Raw genomic sequence first — 22,268 nt, 5'->3', positions numbered from 1 at the left:
ATGCTTCTTAGAATAGCACCACCTAACCTTTAGGCTAGCTATTGGGCTGTATAGATGGTAGGATAAGCAAGATATTCTCAGAAAGTCACTGAGGACAGGGGTGCTATTAGAGACTTAGACAATTTTGTCAGAGTGACAAATCCATTATATTTTGGCCTACAACTGTAACTAAAAAAATAAGATTACCTTTCCTTCCTGTCTCTATGCTAAGGAGAAAAAGGAACTGTTTCTCTGTTGTTCTAGCTTCCTCTTAATAGATGAAAAAATAAATATTTAACTTATATGTAACCTAGTCCTTCAGATTTAAAATACATGGGGTTTTCAAGAAATTACTCCTGTTTTTGCATGTACTGTCAAAAAAGATACTGAGAATCATTTATAGGCACTTGGGGATTGAGGAAATTCCAGTAGTCATGCCTGAAGTCAGAACTAGCCAATAACAATGCTCTTAGGTAGGCTTCCAGGTTTGCTTTCCCTGTGGCCAATATTATTTTTCTTTGACCATCTTTATATTTTGTGACCAGTTCCCTTTTTCACATCTATAGTTTGTGGCTTATTATTTCTTCCTCTCTTGTTTTAACTCATGTTTAATAACTCACCAAGAAAATGACTGTTTGCAGTTAGAAGCATAATTTTATTGAAATTACTAGAATCTTCAGTGTTTCCCCTAATAGTTTTCGTTTATGACATCATGCTGTGACAATAATTCTGTGTATACTCTATAATGATCCAATTATACAAGTAAGCATGTTCACCTGTAGTAAATGACTGAGGAGACTTCCTGTAACCATAACAAGGGCAAATTTGGCCATAAGTACTAGCAAATAAAGTGGTGTTCACATATTAATTAGGAGATAATTTGTAGGAATATTTTTGATAACATACTCAAGTATGTGGTACTAATATCTACACCACTGCTTAAGTCAAAAATGGAGGACAACACCCTGATGTCCTCATCTCTATCACACTCACATTTCATCGATCAAACCCTACTGAGGTTTACCTCCTAAATAGCTCTACCCTTTGCATCTCTATCCTTCCTGCTATTGTCCTAATTCAGGCCACCATCATCTCTTGTCCATATTATTTTAACTGCCTTCTAACTCAACTCCATCATTTTTCTCATGCCCTCTCTTGGATCTATAGCCACACAGAAGAGCCATCTTTTCTAAAACGCAAACGTGATCGTGTCCCTCCCATGCTTAAAATCTTCAATGATGCTCCTTTTCTTCAAACCCCTTATGTGGCTTCTAAGGTTCTTCATAACCGGAATCCTGCTTCCATCTGGGTCTTTTCTCATCCCACTGACCATTCTCCCTCCTCCCCACCCCACTCCAGCCACCCCTAGCCTGTTCCAGCCATACTATATTTCTTTCTTATTGTTCCTTGAACTGGCCACATGATCTCTCGTTTCTGAACTTCACACTGTTTCTCTGCTCAAATATTCTTCTCCCCATGTTCTCCTTCAGTTTCCAGCTAGAATACCATGCTTCAGAGTAAACTTAACCTCACAGCCAATGCTGAATGAGATGTCCATCCTGTGGGTGCTCACAGCATCCTACACTTAGCACCATGGTATCACGTATCACAGTGTACTGGTGCTTGAGCAAAGGGACAAGGTCTTGGGAAAAGAATTGCATTCATACACACATACACACACACACACACACACACACACACACACACACACACACAGAATGTCTAATAACTAATTACACCTGGCATTGTGGTTATAAAAGAATGTCGGCATGATACAGAGGAAAGGACAGACCAGGGCTTGATCTTGCCTTTGCCTGCTGACCATCTATGAGAACTTGGACAAGTTATTTGATCTTCATGAGCCTTTGTTTCCTCATCCATAAATGGGGGTTATTGTAAAATGTTCTGACTCTGTACCCTCCCCCCTCCTCAAAGCACGAGGGAAGGAACAGAAGATAATCAAAGGAATCTAAGAACTTGACCATCTCAGAGTCCAGAGGATGGTACTGGGTGTAGGGTGAGGTGCGAGATGGGTGGCTGAGAAGCCACTTTTAGCTCAATGAAATCTACTGACCTGTCCCTTAGATGGAACCACTCTTCAGTCTGGGCTCAGGTTGGAGGATGAAGGAGGCAATTCACTCCAGGACCCCAAGGGAACTCCAGCTTAGGTGGTAAAGATGTGAGGATGGTGGTGGAGGGCACTTCAATGTGCACACAGATCACTTGGGACTATTGTTAAAATGCAGATAATGGTTCAGTAAAACAGGGTGGAGCCTGAGATTTTGAATTTCTAACAAATTCCCAGCTAATACTAATGCTGCTGATCCAGGGAGCATACTGTAAGTAGCAAGGATGTAGAAAATAACCATTTATGCCATCTCTTACTGGTGTAATGATATGGAAAAACTATTAGCCTCTGAGTAGGTAACATAAGAATTCCTTTGGGGAAGAATACCCTGTGTGTTTAAAAAACATACTCTGATAAATTACTGGGTTTGGGCTGAGGGAAAGTGACTTACCAAAGCACATATCGAAATAATTATTGACGACCTTAAACTGCCTTCTTAGGAGGCGGGGCGTCCCATTAACTTCAAGGCCTTTTTGTCTGTGCACCAGGATGAGTGGGGCATCTGGGTTTGAGGGCAGAGAGTAATTACTCTGCAGAGGAGAAGAGGGGAGCCAGAAGGGATACAGATTGAGTGGGGGAACTAGAGAAAGAGAAACCCACATTAGAGAAGTGTCTATATTATTATTTAGAAGTTCTTTGGTTGACAATATACTCATTTTTGTTCTTCCCTTCCAAGGAATCCTTTGGACTTCTCACCAATGCTTTTGTTCATGTGGTTTCTTTCTTTCTTTGTAGGGGGCGTGGGCTTGAAGAGGTGGATGAGGGGGACAGCTCACAGCAGGGTTACACTAGCTGTAAAGGGCCCCGATAGGTTCTCTTCAGCAGCTGGAGTGGGGTAGGCAGGAGCGAGAGTGGGACACATCCATCTTCTGTTGTCGAGTAATATGGCTCTGCTGCTATCAAAATCAGTAATTAAAGCCAAGAGCATTAATGGGTTAGCAAAAACACAGAGGCCACAATGACAAAGGAGATGAAAATAGGATGCTTGGGAAAACGTTAACAGTGCCCGGAGTATTTACCTAGAAAAGAGCACAGCCATCGTGATGATCAAATTTTATCAGCCATATTCAGGCCTTCTTTATTTCATAACCTCACAAAACCATAACTCAAGGAACTGGCACTAGTTTTAAAACATAGACTCTTAACTGGGATCCAGGAAAGGGCTTGGAGAAGTGGCGGCTTTGAATTTCCTAAAATTATGTGCAAAAATTATATGCATATGCATATCTTTCTAGGGAGAGGCTATGTAGCTTTCAGCAAATTGCATACTGAATGGACATATGAAATAGTTAAGAATCGCTGATTTCAAAATGAAAACCAGCTAGTAATCTTGCCTATGAAAATAATGAAAAAATGGGGAAAAAAGGAAACTAGGAATCTTGTCAATAAGAATTAAAAGAATCAGGCCAATGTTACACCGTCATTCTCTTAAAAATAGTGAGATCCAATCAGAGGAAGATGAAACTTTTGCATCTGCTTAGAAAAGTAAAACTGGCTTCCCTTGATATTATTCAATAGAAAATAATGGCAAATTAATCTCTTTCTCTACAGTAAATAAAAACAACAGCAAAACTACCAAATGTAAATTAGATAGCTAGTGGGAAGCTGCCGCATAGCACAGGGAGATCACCTCTGTGCTTTGTGACCATGAGAGGGGTGGGATAGGGAGGGTGGGAGGGAGGGAGACGCAAGAGGGAAGAGATATGGGAACATATGTATATGTATAACTGATTCACTTTGTTGTAAAGGAGAAACTAACACACTATTGTAAAACAGTTATACTCCAATAAAGATGTTAAAAAAAAAAACCAAAAAAAACACAACAGCAAAAACATGACATCAGATTGTAAAAGTACAAATTCAAGTTGGATCAGTAGTTCTCTCCCCCAGGGAATATTTGGCAATGTCTGGAGACACTTTGGGTTGTCTCAACTAGGGGTGTGCTACTGGCATCCAGTGAGTAGAGGCCAGGGATGCTGCTAAACCTCCTACAATGCACAGGACAGCCCCACAGCAAAGAACTCTCCAGTCCAAAATGTCAACAGTGTAGAGGCTGAGAAACCCTGAGTTAGAATAAATGAAAACTTCCTGGCTATGAGGAGTATGAATAATTGAAATAGGTATCTTAGGAACTGTAAAATCTCCTTCTATGAGGTTTTTAATGATCAAGAACCTCATCCCTAACTCACAATGCACCTTCATTTTCTGCAGAGGTGAAGGTACAATCTATGGAGATGAAGCTCACATGAGAAAAGACTTGATATTTTTCAATTTCATGTCCTCACAGTTCCTGTGTTTTCAGAATAAATAAATATCTCTATTTACTACAAGTGACCTGCCACTAATTCAACTGCCTCTAGGGTCAAATGCCTTTCTCAATAGGAAGGATAATCATATTTCGCCAACTTGAAATTGTAAGGAAATTTAAATAGGAAGGCCATCACCTGATCTGGAATTTAGTCAGACTGGTGGCAAGAGCCTGCTGGGAAGTAGTAGCAATCCCTGGTAAAGTATCCATATAAGCTTCTCAAAGGACCAGTTTGGCATGGGCTCAGCCCCTTTCAGAGGAGAGGTGTCACCAGTACCAAAGTGACCCATGAGTTGTGTGGGGATCCCTTCCCTTTGGATAGAGCATCAAAGCTGGCTGAGTAGCAGACACCACCACATACCTCAGGCTGCCTTTTGAGCCTGAGGCATAAGATGAAAAGCAGATTGAAATCTCTGTAACAGGTATATGTTCACACCAAAATATTATAGTGAGTGAGTTGGGGGAAATAAAAAATCATGTCAGCACCTCAACAAAATTATCAGACTACATGTGCAAATCACCTTATTTTGGAAGTCATGTATGTAATCACTGGTCAATGAATACATTTATATTCTGCTTGTAAAATACTACCTTTTAAGGGAGAAGATGTGATTGGAGTTTAATAAGCTGAATTATTAGGATTTGAATTAATGGGCACAATTTGTAAATTTAGGAACATGGTCTGCATAAAACCCTCAACATTAACATTTCGTAGGTTGGAGACATGCAATAGAAGCCCATTTTATTCTTAATGAATAATTGGAAAGCATTTTACACTGTTATAGACTTTCTACAGTCATGGTTCCGAATTTTTCAGTTAGCAATTAGTCATCTACTGGATATTCAGTGCAATAATAGTACTCAGTGTGTTTTCCCAAGCCAGTCTGATTAAACAGATAATTATAGTGCTAGCTATTGCGGCTATGGCCTCCAAGCTTAAAGATATTCATAATAGCTAGACATGGCTATATTTGGCAGTGTTTTGCTATTGCTGTAATACAGAGAGAGCTATATGAGTTATGATCTTTTCTCATTGTTAGTGAATGGAATGAAGAGTGCGCTTGCATTAGTCTGTACTCTGTAAAAACAAATGTAGAGTCAGATGTGCAAAATCAGGAAAATCAAATGAATGTAGTGGGCTACCTTTTCTGAAAAACTTTGGCATGAGATACACAGCTGACCTTTTGAATGGATATGAATTATTTCTCACATTTATTTCATCTGAATTAAAGGTGAGTCTTCTTTCTTCCACCCACTCGATGGTACACAGCACCACTAAATTAAAGCTTGAAGGTTATGGTTTTCCTTTGCTTCTTGTTCAAGAATTATGACCTTAAAGAATTCTTCAATATTTGAAGCACAGATCCCAGAGCCTAACTCCATGTCCCTTGAGAGACTGAAGGCTCAAAACAGCCCCAGATCACTCCTTTAGTCCTTGAGTTGGGGCTCTGAAATAACAACGACTGAATTGAGTACTCCTAAGAGAAAGATATGAAAGTCCCAAACCTCATCTCAAACCATTTTGTGCTTTATGCATTCCCTGAGAAGAATCCTGAATTGTCAGAGGGAGCAGACCAAGGCAATCACAATAAATTCAGACATAAATTCAGTCAAAAATAAACGTAGAATATGAAAGGGATTTTTTTTTTTTTAATGTAGACCAGTTATCCTGGAATTGGGCCTTTAATGGAACCAGGTTCAGCAAGTCCCAGTTCTATGTCCTTCTGGTTCACCCAGAAGTACCATTTTCTGTTCCAGTTTTGGTTACTCTGTGAGTAGGGTAAAAAGTCCAAATTCAGGTGTTCTGATCCATGAAGGTCACAGGAAAGATAATGCTTTAATTGGCAGTAAAAAGAGAATCTATTAAAACATAGCCCCTCTTATATTTTTAACAACAACAATGATAAGATAAAAAGACTGTCTCCCATTAATTAAGTGACCAAAGTTAATCACTAAAACAGACAAACTAACATCATGTGCCTCCTGATACGATGTACCAAGAAGGACACAACATTACTTCTTTGGTTTTCCTGACAAAAATGAATAACCTGAATCTAATCATGAGGGAACATCAGGCAAACTCAACCTATGGGACATTCTACACAATAACTGGCTTGTGCTTTTCATAAAAATCAAGGCCAAATAGCACAAAGAAAGGCTAAGAAACTGTTCCAGATTAAAGAGGAATAAAGAAACATGAAAACTAATGCAATGTGTGATACAGGATTAGACCTTGGTCTGGGAAAAACCAAATAGTTATAAAAGATATTATTAGACAATTGATGAAAACTTAATATGGATGGTACTCCACATTATATATCATCAGGGAAATGCAAATTAAGACGACAGTGAGATGTTACCACATACCTATTGGAATGGCCAAAATCCAGAACACTGACAACACCAATACTGGCGAGGGATGTGGAACAACAGGAACTCTCCTACATTGTTGGGAATACAAAATGGTACAGCTACTGTGGAAGGCAGATTAGTGGTTTCTTATAAACCATACAATCCAGTAGTCATGCTCCTTTGTCTTTACCCAAAAAAGTTGAAAGCTTATGTCTACACAAAAACCTGCAAAATCATGTTTATAGCAGCTTTATTCATAATTGCCAAAACTTGGAAGCAACCAAGATGTCCTTCAGTGGCTGGATGGATAAACTGTGGTACCTCCAGAAGATGGAATATTATTCAGTGCTAAAAATTAATGAGCTATCAAGTCATGAAAGATATGGAAGAACCTTAAATGCATACTACCAAAGTGAAAGAAGATAATCTAGAAGGCTACATACTGTATGATTCCAACTATATGACATTCTGGAAAAGGTAAAACCATGGAGCCAATAAAAAAATCAGTGGTTTCCAGGAGTGGAGGTGAGGAAAGATGAATAGGCAGAACACAGAGGGTTTTTAAGGCAGTAAAAATATTCTGTATGGGGGGCTTCCCTGGTGGCGCAGTGGTTGAGAATCCGCCTGCCGATGCAGGGGACACGGGTTCGTGCCCCGGTCCGGGAGGATCCCACATGCCGCGGAGCGGCTGGGCCCGTGAGCCATGGCCGCTGAGCCTGTGTGTCCGGAGCCTGCACTCCGCAACGGGAGAGGCCACAACAGTGAGAGGCCCGCATACCGAAAAAAAAAATATATTCTGTATGATATTATAATGATGGATATATATCACTGTACATTTGCCAAATCCACAGAATGTACAATATTACCCCTAAGGTAAACTATGGACTTTGGGTGATTATGATGTGTCAATGTGGATTAATTCTTAGTAAAAATAATGTACCATTCTGGCAAGTGATTTTGATAATGGAGGAGGTTATGCATGTGTGGGAACTGGGGGTATATAAGAAATCTCTGTACCTTCCTCTCAATTTTGCTGTAAACCTAAAACTGCTCTAAAGAAATAAAGTCTTAAAAAAAGAATATAGATTGTTGATAATTAGTATTGTATCAGGTTAAATTTCCTTTTTTTTTTTTTTTTTGTAATTTTTGGCTGCATTGGGTCTTTGTTGCTGCGTGCGGGCTTTCTCTAGTTGCTGCGACTGGGGGCTACTCTTTCTTGCAGTGTGAGGGCTTCTCATTGTGGTGGCTTCTCTTGCTGCGGAGCACGGGCTCTAGGTGTGCGGGCTTCAGTAGTTGTGGCATGCAGGCTCAGTAGTTGTGGCTCGTGGGCTCTAGAGCACAGGCTCAGTAGTTGTGGCACATGGGCTTAGTTGCTCCATGGCATATGGGATCTTCCCGGACCAGGGATCGAACCCATGTCCCCTGCACTGGCAGGTGGATTCTTAACCACTGTGCCACCATGGAAGTCCCCAATTTCCTGGTTTTGATAATCACAGTGTGGTTATAAGAGGACACCCTTGTGCTTGTGAAATACACACTCAATTATTGACTAAAGGGGCACGGTGTCTCCAAAATTCTCTCAAAAGATTTAGGAAAGGAAAATTACAGATAGAGATATACATAGAAATAGAAATAGAGATATAAATAGAAATGTGTGTATACAGAGAGACATGCATGTATAACAAATGGAGAAAAAAAGGAAAATGTAAGCAGTTGGTGAATTTATATAAAAGGTATATACAAGAATTCCTTGTACAATTATTGCAAAAATAAAAAGTTATCTTATAATATAAAAAATGGCTAAGGGCTTCCCTGGTGGCGCAGTGGTTGAGAATCCGCCTGCCGATGCAGGGGATACGGGTTCGTGCCCCGGTCTGGGAAGATCCCACATGCCGCTGAGCGGCTGGGCCCGTGAGCCATGGCTGCTGAGCCTGCGCGTCCGGAGCCTGTGCTCCGCAACGGGAGAGGCCACAACAGTGAGAGGCCCGCATACCATTAAAAAAAAAAAAAAAAAAAAAAAAAATGGCTGCCATTTATTGAGCATTTACTATGTGTGAAGCCATGCTCTAGATGTTATATACACATTAGCTCAGGTAATTCCCACAATTGATTTAGGAGATAGGATGGCCCCATTTTACAGAGGCGGAAACTGAGGCCCAGAGAAGTTGAGTGATTGTTAAGTGACAGAGAGGCCTGGTCTCATCCTGGGTTGTCCAATGCCAAACCTGGGGTTTTGGCCACTATGCTCTCCTCTCCATGAGAGGCATATTTTTATACTTATGCATGCCAGTTACCACCCAGACTAAAGCAATATCCTCTGGCAACTCTAAGCTGGCTCTAATACACTATTCCTCCTTCAATGCAAAAGCCTCCACACAGCCATGTGCACATATGAGCACTGGAGTTACTTCTGGGGCCAGAGGACAGCCAATCCCTAAGCAGATCTCTAGCCTCCTCAGCCATTATCCCATTAGTAGAGCCCCCTGACCAGGCATCTCCTTTGATGTTCTTATTCTCTTCCTTCTTGGTGCTCTCCTGGGCCCCACACTTCTCCCTGATGCTCACTGGAACCCCCAGTGATTTCCCTCTTTGTCATATATATATTTTTAATTTTATTATTTGGCTGTGTCAGGTCTTATTTGTGGCACACAGGATCTTCATTGTGGCACACAGGCTTCTCTAGTTGTGGTGCACAGGCTCTCTAGTTTTGGTGCACGGGCTCAGTAGTTGTGGCGCGTGGGCTTAGTTGCCCCTCGGCACGTGGGATCTTAGTTCCCTGACCAGGGATCGAACCCACATCCCCTCCGTTGCAAGGTAGATTCTTAACCACTGGACCACCAGGGAAGTCCCTACTCTTTCTCATTTTTTTAAGTGAAAGTTGGCTCCAACCTCAGGTTGCTGCTACCTGCTAAGTCCCCCTCCAACAAAGATGTGTATTGTTCTGTTTCTCCTGTGATTCATGTTCTTGTGATAGGATTGGCTTTTCCAATTGTCCAAGTGTTGAATAGTGTCCCCCTAAAAGATATGTTGAAGTCCCAACCCCCAGTACCTCAGAATGCCACATCATTTGGAAATCGGGTTATTGCATTAGTTAAGATTAGATAAGGTCATACTGGAGTAGGATGGGCCCTGAATCCAATCGGTCTGATGTCCTTATAAGATGTGAAGACACAAGAGTAGAGAACACCATGGATGATGGAGGCATCTATCAGCCAAGAAATGCCAAGGATTACCAGTGGCAACCAGAAGCTAGGAGAGCAGTATGAAAGACATTCATTTCAGAGCCTCCAGAAGAAACCAACCCCACTGACATCTGGATTTTGGACTTCTGGCCTCAAGAACTGTGTGAGAATAAATTTCTGTTGTTTTAAACTACCCAGTTCGTGGTACTTTGTTATGGCAGCTCTAGAAAAACAAATACACCAAGGCTGCTTCAAACTCCTTCTCCTATATCAACTGGTAAAAATCTCAGCTCTTTTAAGGGTCCTGCCACTAGGTTGTACCTCTTCTACTCCTTCTGATCACTGAAAACTACCAGCCTCCTGGCCACTCTTTTTTTTTTTTTTAATAAATTTATTTATTTTATTTATTTATTTTTGGCTGCATTGGGTCTTCGTTGCAGCACGCGGGCTTTCTCTAGTTGCGGCGAGCGGGGGCTACTCGTCGTTGCGGTGCGCAGGCTTCTCATTGCAGTGGCTTCTCTTGTTGTGGAGCACAGGCTCTAGGTGCGCAGGCTTCAGCAGTTGTGACACGTGGGCTCAGTAGTTGTGGCTCGTAGGCCCTAGAGCGCAGGCTCAGTAGTTGTGGTGCACGGGCTTAGTTGCTCTGCAGCATGTGGGATCTTCCTGGACCAGGGCTCGAAACCACATCCCCTGCATTGGCAGGCAGATTCTTAACCACTGCGCCACCAGGGAAGTCCCTCTTGGCCACTCTTAACAGGTTCATTGACCCTTTGGCTCCTTTCTTCTCCACCCCTTCCCGTTACCTGCTGATATTCCATGTGTTCAAATGACCCTGTAGATGAGCCATCCAACACCTGAGCCTCAGTTTCTTAGCCCCAACTCCAGTAAACCCCACTTTACTGGAGCTACCTCCATCTTTGGCTTGGAACCATTCCATATTAGAAATCCTAGGTAACCACTCTCTGACAAAACCCCAAGTCCTCCCCAATATCATGTATCTCCTTTCTTGAAACTCTTGTTCTCTAGCTTCCTAGTGTCCTCTGTACCCTAAATCTCAGCCTATTATTCCAGTCATCCCCCTTCTAGCCTCACTTGTTTCCTTCCTTGACTTGGCCCACATGGTTGATGACCTAAGCTACAATTCCACTCAATCTCTTAATTCTTCTGCAGCCTGGCTTTTATGCCACAGCCACCAGGCAAAACTCAATCTTGAAATTTGCAATGTGGCTTTCCTTCTGTACCCAGATTGTTAAGTGACAGGTTAGAGAAAATCACATCTCCAGGTGGGTTGGCTCCACTACAAAGCCAGGGTTAGCATAGCGGCTCAACTCTTTTTCTTGTCCCCGTCATCTTCTTTCCCTTTCCCCTCAGCAACTACTGTGACCCCCACTCTCCTCAGGTCCCTCATTCTCAGCAGAGAAGCTGTCTCCTTCATACACTACAATAGTGAGGTCTTTGGTGATGAACTATTCAACATTCTAGGTCCCCCTCTATAAACACAGCCACATCCATATGCACCTTTACCTCCTCCTGCCAATCTAAAAGGATAGAGTGCTTTCCTCCAAACCAAAGCCATTCCTTCTGCTTGTTCTTGTGACCCCAGCCTTCTCATTTCCTCTGGGACCCTAATTCTTCTTTCTTATAATTTCAACCCACTGTTAAAGTTTCTCTGATCCTAAAATCAATCAGTTCTTTGATTCATCACCCTCTAACCACCGTGCTGTCTTCCCCTTAACAGTTTCTTACCTCTCATTCACTCCTCAACTCACAAAAATCTGGCTTCTAATTCTATTGAACAACGAACTGCTTGTCAAGATCACCAATGACCTCCATACTTGTAATCAATGGGTCTTTTTAGCCCTATGTTACTTGTCTTCTGTGCTAAATTTAACATTGTTGGAACATTCTCTCTTGAAATTTTCTCCTTCCTTGTCTTCCATGACAATAGTTCTTTCTATTTTTCCACCTATATTTCTGCCTTTTTCCTCCTTTTCAGTTTTCCTTTCCCAGTCTGTACATTTGGTGTTACCTGGGGTTCCATCCTTCGTCTACTACTCTTCCATGGGTCATGATTTTACCCCCATACGTTATTTCCTTAGAGAGAACTTCCACGACCCCAGCTGCAAATCAGGTCCTTCTCTTAACTATCTTGTAGTAGCTTCACCTTTCCATTATTGCACTAAGCAAAAGCACAATTTTCAATGATATGTTTATGTGACTTTTTTGATTACTGTCTGTCTCCCCCACTAAATGGTTAACTCTTTGAGGACAAGAACCAAGAATTATTTTGTGCATCTGTTGTATACCCAGAGTTAAGTGCAGTGCCTGGCCCATAAGGTATGTGACTCCTAGATCCAACCAGGCAAGTATATTCTATGATTTCCAAGTTCAAAGCTCCAGCCCTGACTTCTCTCCTGAGTCCCAGATTTACATGGCCAACTGCTTACAAGACACCTCTATTTGTATACCTCACAGTCATTCTAGACTTTTCTAAAACTAAACTTATCTTCCTCCTCCTGATGCACTTGTTGTCTTCTATTATTTATCTTCAACCACCCAGACATCCAAACCAAAACCCTAGGAGTTATCTTACATTCTCATTCACCCCCACATCTAATCAATTACTTAATCTTACCTATTTTAGTCTAAATCTCTCTCAAAGTCATCCTTCCTCTCCATCTCTGTATCACTGCCCACATGCTGGCCCCACCATCTCTCATTGAGACTATTCCTCTGTCACCTGCCTGGACTCTCTGCCTTTGCACATATGTGTGTCTAAGACTGGAGTGATCTAACTGAAATGCAAACCTGACCATATCACTCTCCTTTGGAAAGCCTTTTCATGGCTCCTCATTGCCTGAAGGAAAAAAAAAACAACCCTCCGAATACCTCCAAATTCCACAAAACCATGTAAGGTCTTCTGCTATCTGGGCACAACTAGTTTTCCCAGTTGCATCGACTGTCTCTCATTATCTGGCACTTCCTACACTGATAATACCAAATGTTCACAGGCTCATCCATACATCCCCAGGTCTTTATTTCTGCAGGTCCAGTGACCAATGATGCTCTTCTCTCCATAAAAGCAGAAAAGTCATCATCACCAGCATTATCCTACTCATTTATGTGTCTGCCACCCTCCCTATCTCCACCCAATTAGACTGAGTACCTTGACAGTTTAGCCATGTGTAGTTCATTTTCATTGCCCTGTATCTTACTAGCACCTGCCTGACACATAATAGTTGCTCAATAAATCTTTGACAGCCTGACCTGAATATACTTGGAACATAAATGCGATGGGAGCTGGTAGTATGACAGTTTGGTTTTGAAACTGTTTTCCTGAGGTTCTGAATTATTGACCAAAGAAATTTCTTCCTTGTCCAAAAGAAAACAAAGACTTGCATGGTATCAGATATTTCCTAATGCTGCCAGTTCTGGTAAATATTAGCCTGTTATAAATGGCCAAGTTAGACAATAAACAATAACTAGTCCACTGGGTCATAATGTCATCTTGAAGTGCTTTTTTACCTCCCTGATTACCCTTGCTCTCCTCACAATGAAAACAAATCAAGTTCTATTCTACATTCTTTCCTTTCCAAATCTAACAGGATAAATATGCGCCCATAGTAACCAGCAAAATAATGGGAAAGAAAGAAAAATTTACTTTTAAAATTTGACCCTATAAATACTGTAACATTAAACAATTTTTACACACACCATTATTTTATTTCTGTCAAATCCCCCAAAGTGGGATTGCTGGATTAAAGGAAACTCCTTCACTTTAAAAAACAAATTAAGCTCCACTGTTTAGGGAATAAAACAAGCAGTGATTCAGGAAGAACAGTGACCTAAAGAAGCAGTTCTGGATTTTTTCCAGTTATTTCACTCTGGCAAGTGACATCTCTGTGTAGTCTTGTGTTTCCACTTGTTACTATAAGCACCAGTAGTCCTGACTCAGAGAATGGGGCTGCTTTGAGGTGCTCCCACCAATGACAGCAGAAATAAATGATTAATTCATCTAGAAACAAAAGGGTATAAACTGTGTGTCCTTCCTGCCTTAGCTTCAATACTTTGAAAAGAATGTTGCATCTTTGGGGGGGCGGTGATCTAGGTAGTAAAAGAAAACATTAAAATCCTGGATTGGATAAAAAAAGAAAAAGCTGCAACTGTGTCCCCCCGTTAGAATCTAAGGTTCAGGACTGCTCTGAGAGGTAATTGGCTTCAATCCCCTTTCCCAGGAGGAACCACAAATCCCAGCTAAGCCAGGCGGAGGCAGGTTCTACCTAGACATCCTAAGGCGATGCACCTTTTGTAAGAATAATGATAGCCTCCAGGTATTGCATGTGTGTGTTTCCTGGTGCTAAGTGCTTTACTGAATCTCTTTTGACAATGCAAGCCTCTTTCTGGTTTTTCTGTCCTCAATGGAGATAGAGAAATGTGATTATTTTTCAAATTTCAAATAAACATTTACATATCAGCTGGAAAAATAGTGAACACCCCATCTTACCCTACTCCACAAACACACACACACACCCCTCCTAGACTTTTATCAGTAAGAAACCTGACAATGAGGAAGAAACTATTTGAGTACAGTTCCATTGTCTCAGGTGACCCAAGTAGAGTGATTTTTCAGTTAATGTAGAAAGCCTTAATGAAAACCAGGCCTGGAGAGAGGTCTAGTGTTACTAATGCAAAAGGAGCAGGGTTAAAGCTATAATAACAAGAGAACATGCTCTCTATATAGACTAGAGAAGGTAATCTTTGGAAGTAACTACTTCTTTCACAGACGAAGTTTGTTTGCCTTTAAGGAACGTCAGAAGGCAATCTGGAGGCAGGCCCTTTGGAGGTGAAGCACCCTCAGCGTAAGTCCTTTCACAGGAGAATGTACCCTATAGAACAATTTTACAGAAGGGGGATCAGAGAAAGCCTCCACTGGCATCCAGCTGAAACCAAAGGTTGCAGAATATTCCAGAGTCAACAACTGGCCGGCACCAGGACTCTACATCCTGGCAGGAATAATAGGGAGTGACAGAAAGGGGAAGGGGAGATAGGGAAGGGTGGGGTCCAAATAGAAGAGGGGAAGACTCGAAGATAAGGAGACAGAGGAAGGTTAGGAAGGTAAGACACCTTCGTGGAGATTCTTTCTCGAAGCCCCCAAACATGGATGACTTATTCCCCTTCTGAGAAATAAATAAATGTTAGCTTTTTTCTTTCTTTTTTTTTTTTTTTTAAAAGCTACAATTTTTGTTTCTGCCCTTAACCCTCTGCTTCTTTGGGTCATACATGAATCTTTCAGGAAAAAAGTGATTGAAATCTTCTCCCAGTGCAATCTAGGGAAGGTGAGAAAGTATCAGGAGAGGTAGGCATGCTACATCTGATGACACTTGTTCTGTCCCATGATGGCCTGCTGGGTGGGGAAGAGCCACAACCAGATGAGGGTCCTACAGCCTGAGGGAGAGTAAGGTGATTCCCTGTGTCCTCTGGCTGCCGCCCCACCTTCTCAAGAGGGTCACAGGCTACTAGCAGTTTCAGACTTTACCTAACATACACAAACACTGTCTGGGGTTTGTACCTCCACAAAATTTACTTATGCTGTTTACTTATGCATATTATGAAGTGTTGCACTCAATGTATAGTATGAGTTATTGCATACTTCAGCCTCATCTGCTGCTTTTTTCCTGCAAATTTTATTCTCCCCAATTTGGAATGCCGCACAGTTCTTTAAACCCACCATGATCTCTTAGGCATCTATACATGCATATGATCTCCTCTTCCTGAAATGTCTCTTTTTCTCTTTGCTGGAAAATGTATTTATCCAGGTTTTTGCTCATTGCAGCACATAGTATGTATTCAGGAAATGTTTATGGAATGAAGGAATGAATGACTCCTTCATCCCCAAAGAGTTAATCACTCCCTTCTCTGTGCTATCTTAGAACCTTCTGTACATGTCAGTAGTTTCACTTATCATGCTATGTTGCCTATTTACTTATTTCTCAACCATAGACAGATTTTTTTTTTTGTCACCACCATATCGAATTTTATTCCAACGACACTAATACAGCTGAAGATGCTCATGGTGACATGGCACAAGATTTCCTGCCTTCTAGTTTCTGTCCAAAGAGAATGTATACCCACTTGTTCCTTCCCCCCTTTCTGAGAGAAAATCCACAATAGGCCACTTACCCAAATAAACCTCTTCATGTGTTTATTTTAAATTTTTGAGGGGGACATTTGAGTTCCCCTCTGAAGAAATGAAAAAAAAAAAGTGTTGGGTGTCCCCTCCCCTCCCCCACCTCCTCCGGCCAAATAAGTACCTGCTGCGAAGTTATTCCTGTTGCTCCGAAACCTTTAAATAGATATGAAAAGAAACGTCATCAAACGTCCACGATGAACGATGGCACCGACTGGGCCCCAGAAAGCCGGCAGGCGGAGCATCTCTGGTCTGGACAGTCTCGCGAGGCGTCGTGAGGAGAACGAGAGGCTAGAGGTTGTGTGGGTTGCCGGCTTGGACGCGGGCGCTGCCCAGGGAGACGGGCCGCGGCGGAGGTGCAGTGCAATATGCTGCTTCCAATCTGTCCTGGAAGTTGTCTGGGGCTGGGATGCCTTCCTTCAGGCCTGTATGCTTCCACGTGTCCCTCACAGCCTGGCTGGGGCGGCTGGTGTGGTCGAAGGGGTCTGCGAGCAGGGTCTGGAGGTGCCAGGAAGGGGAAGGCCTGGCCGCTCCTGTGAGCCCTCAAGTCGGCCGTGAAGCCAAAGGGCCTTCACGACAAGCATGGGGGTGCCGGCCACCTGGGACTCCTGTAAGACGTGGCCCTGCTTCCTGTGCAGGACCCCCTCGATGCCACCAAGCCCTGTTGCGGACATCGGATCTCCACAGGTGGAGGGGCTCCACGGGCCGAGGCAGAGGGTCAGCGCGGCATAGAGGCAGCGCCGGGCGCGGGGAAGCTCTGAATGGATCCACGTGCAGTGTCAAGTAGCGAATGTCGAAGCGCCCCCTGTAGGCCAGCCGCCACGCTGTCCCCATCTCGTTGAGGTACTGCGCGCCCTTGGCGATGTCGGGGAGGTGATGGGGCGGGTGCTTGAGGGCCAAAGCACCGCAGGCTTCGGACCTCGGCCACGTCTCACTCATACTTCATGGCCAGTTTGAGGCCTGTTACTTGAGCTCCTGGCGGGCGGACACCTCTGGTCGGTGTCCTTGGCCAAGGAGTCGAGGAAGGGCCGTGCTTTCATGTACAGCCGATTGTGCTCATTGGGGGCCTCGGACAGGCACTGCAAGTTAGACTCCTCGCTGACGGTCTCGTGATACTGCAAGACCGGCTAGGATTTCTTGGTGGGAATGCAGGTGTGGTTCTTCTCCTGGTTCTTCAGGCAGACCCACAGGTGCCGCTCACCACCCCGCTGATAATGTGCTCCCCCGATTCCTCAGTGGTGCAGTTGTACCACGTGGACCGACGTGGCCGGCCTCTTCAGCCCCTCCACCGGCTTGGACAGGTCAGCCAGTTGTTGGCCTCCGTGGTGACCCTAACAGTCGGGCTCATGCTGAACTTCATCACCCGCGTGTTGTGAGCGTGCTCAAAGATGGTGATGGTGCCTGTCTTCACCAGGAACTGGCCCATGCCCAACAGGCCAACAGTGTTCCCCCAAGGCACGTCCTCGATGGACTTTACATAATGCTAGACAGATTCTTGGTGGCCGACACTTGATGGCACTTCTGGTGTCTCAGCTGGTGCCCAGCCTTGCTCAAAAAATACACAGCCTGGATCATAGTCAGCGGAAGTTATCCCAGTGGTGAGGACACTCAATGGTCTAAGGAAAAAAAGTTAAAGAAATCCTGGGCTTGAAAAAAACCTGAGTAGGACATGGGAATTGAATGACACTTGCAAAGGGCTGTCACATCACAGGGAGGAGGGATAATGTCTTTGTGGCCTTGTGGTCTAGACCTAGACTGGTGGTTGGTGGCTAAAAGGAAATAATTTTCAGTTCAGAATAAAAATGAATTTTCTAATTGTTAGAGTAGTACAAAGGTGAAATATTTAGAGAGTTTACTGTCTTTAAACGTAGATAAATAAAGTGATCCTTGTAGACAGTGTTGAGGGGATGACTCACATATCAGATGAGGATTGAATTTAAGGACTTTTTGGCTTTTCCCAATATGGCATCCTTTGGTTCACTGAACTTGAGTTGTTTTAGTAAAAACACTAGTCATTTACTCATTGTAGCACAGTGAGGGAATCCTCCTTTATTTTGTGTAATGGAAAGAGCATGGTTTGTAGAAATAGACCTGGGTTTGAATCCCTCATCTGTCATTTTTCTGGTATACCTTTTGAGAGAACTCAAATAAGTTTCCAAGCCTCAATTTCATCGTTTTAAAAGTGAGGGTGCTACAATATTTACCATCTAAGATTGTTGTGACTGTGAAGCACGTGACAGAGTACCTGACGGTATGCTCTAGGAATATTTGTCATTAATATTAATGGTATTGTTGTGATTACTCTTATTAGACATCTTGAAATTTGATTATTTTGATTTCTAAGACTCTATCTCGAAAAATATTCATGGCCACACACAAAGATTTAGTCAGAAAAATGTTTATTACAGCCCAATAATACATATTTATATAAGTAATTTATTATTATAGTGGAATAACACTCTAATACTGTTTGGTGACCAAATTTTCTTCTGAGTGTGGTGATTATGGGGAGAGTTTATTTTTAGTATCTCTCTCTTTCTCCCCCCTTAATTTTCTACTGTGTATATATGTTTTTATAATAAAGAGATTAATCATAATAAAGCATTAAGGAAGGAGTCAATTCCTCATGCCCAGGGGTCGTTGGTCCCTAAGTGGGGAACCAGGAAAGATACCAGCATCAGATGGGAATAGAGGTGGATAATCTTAAGGTTTCTCTGTATCCTGAAGTATTTTATGCAGTCAATGAGTGGTACAGATGCTAAGTGCTATAGGAGATTAAAAGCTTGTGAGGCTCTCTGGACAGGCTTGGACTTTTGGAAATCCCTGAAATTTTTATTTGCAGAGGGAAGCTGAGGAGAAACTGAGTATGGGAAATGCAAGAGGTTGCAGAAACAGTCCTGCTGTCAAACTGCAACAGATGGTACTCTAGCTGCTATTAGTTCACCGGGACAATAAACTGTCCCTGATGTGTGTCAGGAGATTTTCCTTTATTTAGAAATTTGAAACACACTTTAAAATCTCTCATTCTCTGGTCATTTTACAAGCATTTTCTAAGAGGCTGAGCCATCTGCCTTTGGTTTCTGGCCCTCTGCAGGGCAACATAATGAAATTGGAGCAGCTGAATTTTGACAGGTGACTTGAAATTGTGACAGTGATGGTTATAACCCAGCACTGTGCAACAACATCTCATCTGAGGCTCATGTTCCCAATTTGGATATCAAGGAATAGAAAGTCTTTTATCTGATATGCTTTAGATAGCAGGGTTGTGTCAGGGGGTGGGGGCAGGACACAGAAGTCTGTAGATATTAACCAGCTGATGTTAGAAATTTCTCAAAACGAAAGGCAGTTCATTACCTAGCTTTTGGATGTATAGGAAGCTGGTAGATGGAGAGTTAGGTCCTGAAGTAAAGCAATGAGTGGCATCTTGCTGTCCAGGGAAGAAAGAAGAGAGTGGCTGTTTTTTTGTTTTGTTTTGTTTTGTAGCTTAAATTGACAACTTAGAAAATTAACTTTTACCTTCATGTGGAGTCTCCAGAAAGTTCTTTTCCAGTGAGGGTGAGTCCTAACTAAATGAAGAGTATTGCCTAAAAAGCTGCTCCTGTCTTTTTTTTTGGCATCGTTGCTGTTACTTCAAAAGAGGCCCCCATAACTGAAACCCAAAGGTCATCAAGGTCCAGCAGCCTGGGTTCATTGCAAGTGTGGGTCCCACATAGTAGGTAGGAGGAAAACTTGTAAACACCATTGACACAGTCTCTGAACAGAGTGCTGGGAAGTTAACCACAAAGGGCCACAGCTTCTTCAGTACTAAGTGGGGAACAGATGGGACTAGCTTGATGCCCTGTAAGTGAAATGACTGATGGGCAACCAAGGACGCAGAAATTCCTTCAGAGGATCATTGTAAAATGTAAGTAGAGTCTGGCTGTTCACTGGGAAAATGGGGGTAGTTCAGTGGATATTTAGGGGAGTAAGTCTTGAAGGAAAGGAATCTAGGGGTATTTAGGGATTCAGGGTCTCTCTAGGACCACCCAGCTAACACAGGTTAAGGAGGGGGCCTGTTTCTACAACTGGAGAGCCATTTACCATTCAGTACTTCCCTCTTCATTGAAATTTAAGCCTCTGAATACAACAATTTTGTGGTCAGTCAATATGAAGAAAGGACAGATTATCCAGGATATTTACTTTTGGAGAGATAGATGCTCAAGTGGAGAAAACCAAGGCATGGTGTTACCTAAGAAGGGTTATAAGGGACCTTTGAAGGCCCCTTTTGGATCCATAAATCTAGAATTCAGTTCCTTTCAACCATCTTAATGGATTTTTAATGCAGTCGGAGAACTGGAATTCAGAAATGTTAAAATATAGCTAGGTCTCAGCTTGTGTGGAAACTGCTTTTGGAAAACATGCAGTACTCAACCTGTTAGTAATTAAAATTAATTACTGAATAGCTTCTGTCATAGGTGAGCGTTCTATATCACCTTAAAAATAACATAATAAATAGCTCATGGTAAACCTAGATTGGTTTGCTCATCCAGGAGTCAGGAATAATTTAAGTCAATAATGTGGGAATAGTAGACCTAAAAGGAAAATTAAATTTTCAAATAACAACTGCAAATGTTATTAAACAAAAGGTGAATAAAAATGCAGTCTGTTTGGAGTTTAGTTTTTCTTGCAAGCTCATTAAGCTTATTTCTTAAGCTTGTTCTTCAGAATGCTAATGCCAAGAACCTAATGCAATGAAATCTCTAGCCTCAGGCCAAGGAGAGGCTTACTTCTGCTCTTTTTAGTTCTTGCTTCCTCACTTGAAGCCTGGCAGCCTCAGGACATGCCATCATTTACTTTCAGAGAACACAGGTTATTTGTACTGTTTAGGTTTTGCTGTCTATTTTCTTGGCTGGGTTTCTGCATTTCTCTCTTAGGAAAGAAAACTGATAGAAAGACGGATGAAAGTATGGAATCAGTGAGTCCAGGGAAGGTCAAAGTTTACTACTTGAGATGCTTTTCATTGGGCCAGAAATATTAATTGGGCAGTAGTGACACCACCTGGTCTCCTTGGGAATCTTCACTTAGTCAGTTCATTGAAAAATGGACAAGTTTTACTGTCTCTGCATGAACTGTGTTAGGCACAGTAAAAGCTACATAAGAAATGAGAGGCCCCTGACCTTGAGGGGTTTATTATCTGAGGAATATTTTATATGCCTTTTCTACCCCATCTCGCCCACCCCTTACTCCAGACATTCTGACTCAGGCGGTTAAGAGTGGCAGTGGGGTCCTGGCATCTGGATATATTTTTCTGAGGATTCTGATGATCTCTCTGGCTTAGGAAGTGATTCAGGGGAAGACTGTGACTGATTATTTACCTGGAGAAATACTCTAGAAATGAGAGAACCAAAGAACCAAAAGAATTCAGAGTAAGTAGATCAAGCCTAGCTGGGGTAATCAGAGAGGCTTCAATGAAGAGGAAATTCTTGTAGATCTGTGTGAAAAAGCAGAGCGGATTAAAAACAAAAACAATATAATAAGGTAGTATGAGCTAGGAGATATTCTGGGGTGAGAGGCAGGTATTTTATCCCCTACATATGCTATTAAATAATAACCCAATTCTCCAATTTAATTTCAGTTTCTATTCTGGATTCTTATGGAACACATGAAATGTTCTCTAACCTCTGCTTTTAATATCTAATGTAATCACATTTCCCCTGATTTTACCAAGTGTGTCAGTCAGAGTATTGTCAAAAAAACAGAAACCACTTCTGTTTCAAATAGAAGTTTCAAACAGAGGGAATTTAATACAAATCTTGGTCTTATGGGTGTTGGAAGGGATTTAAGAAAAAAAGAAAAAGCAAGGGAGCTTGAGAAGCAAAAAAGATAAAGAGTGATACCCAGAGATTAGTATTTGTAGGAAGCAGCTATAAACTCTAGGACTGGATCCCAAGATCAGGCTTCTAGGGGTTCCACCTAGCCAATGCTAGGGCTGTGGAAGATGGTCTCCCTGGCCACAGCTGGGACCACCAAAGAATAGCAGTTACAGCAGAAGCTTGGATCACTGACGGGATGCAACTACTTCCAGAAACACCAGCAGAAGCAAAAGAGTATGAGAAAGAAATAATGGTTCTTTCTTTTGCCAGCTAATGAATG

At 42.3% G+C, this 22,268-nt stretch overlaps 1 pseudogene; it reads right to left on the bottom strand.

The window, feature by feature from the left end:
- Nucleotides 1–16,427: 16,427 nt before the first annotated feature.
- On the bottom strand, nt 16,428–19,658 carry LOC102973218 (elongation factor 2-like; annotated as a pseudogene).
- Between the last annotated feature and the right edge of the window lie 2,610 nt (nt 19,659–22,268).

This window comes from Physeter macrocephalus, chromosome 9 (assembly GCF_002837175.3).
Source record: "Physeter macrocephalus isolate SW-GA chromosome 9, ASM283717v5, whole genome shotgun sequence".
NCBI lineage: Eukaryota > Metazoa > Chordata > Mammalia > Artiodactyla > Physeteridae > Physeter > Physeter macrocephalus.
Note: the sequence above shows the minus strand (reverse complement) of the source record. Positions and strands in the feature narration are given on the sequence as shown.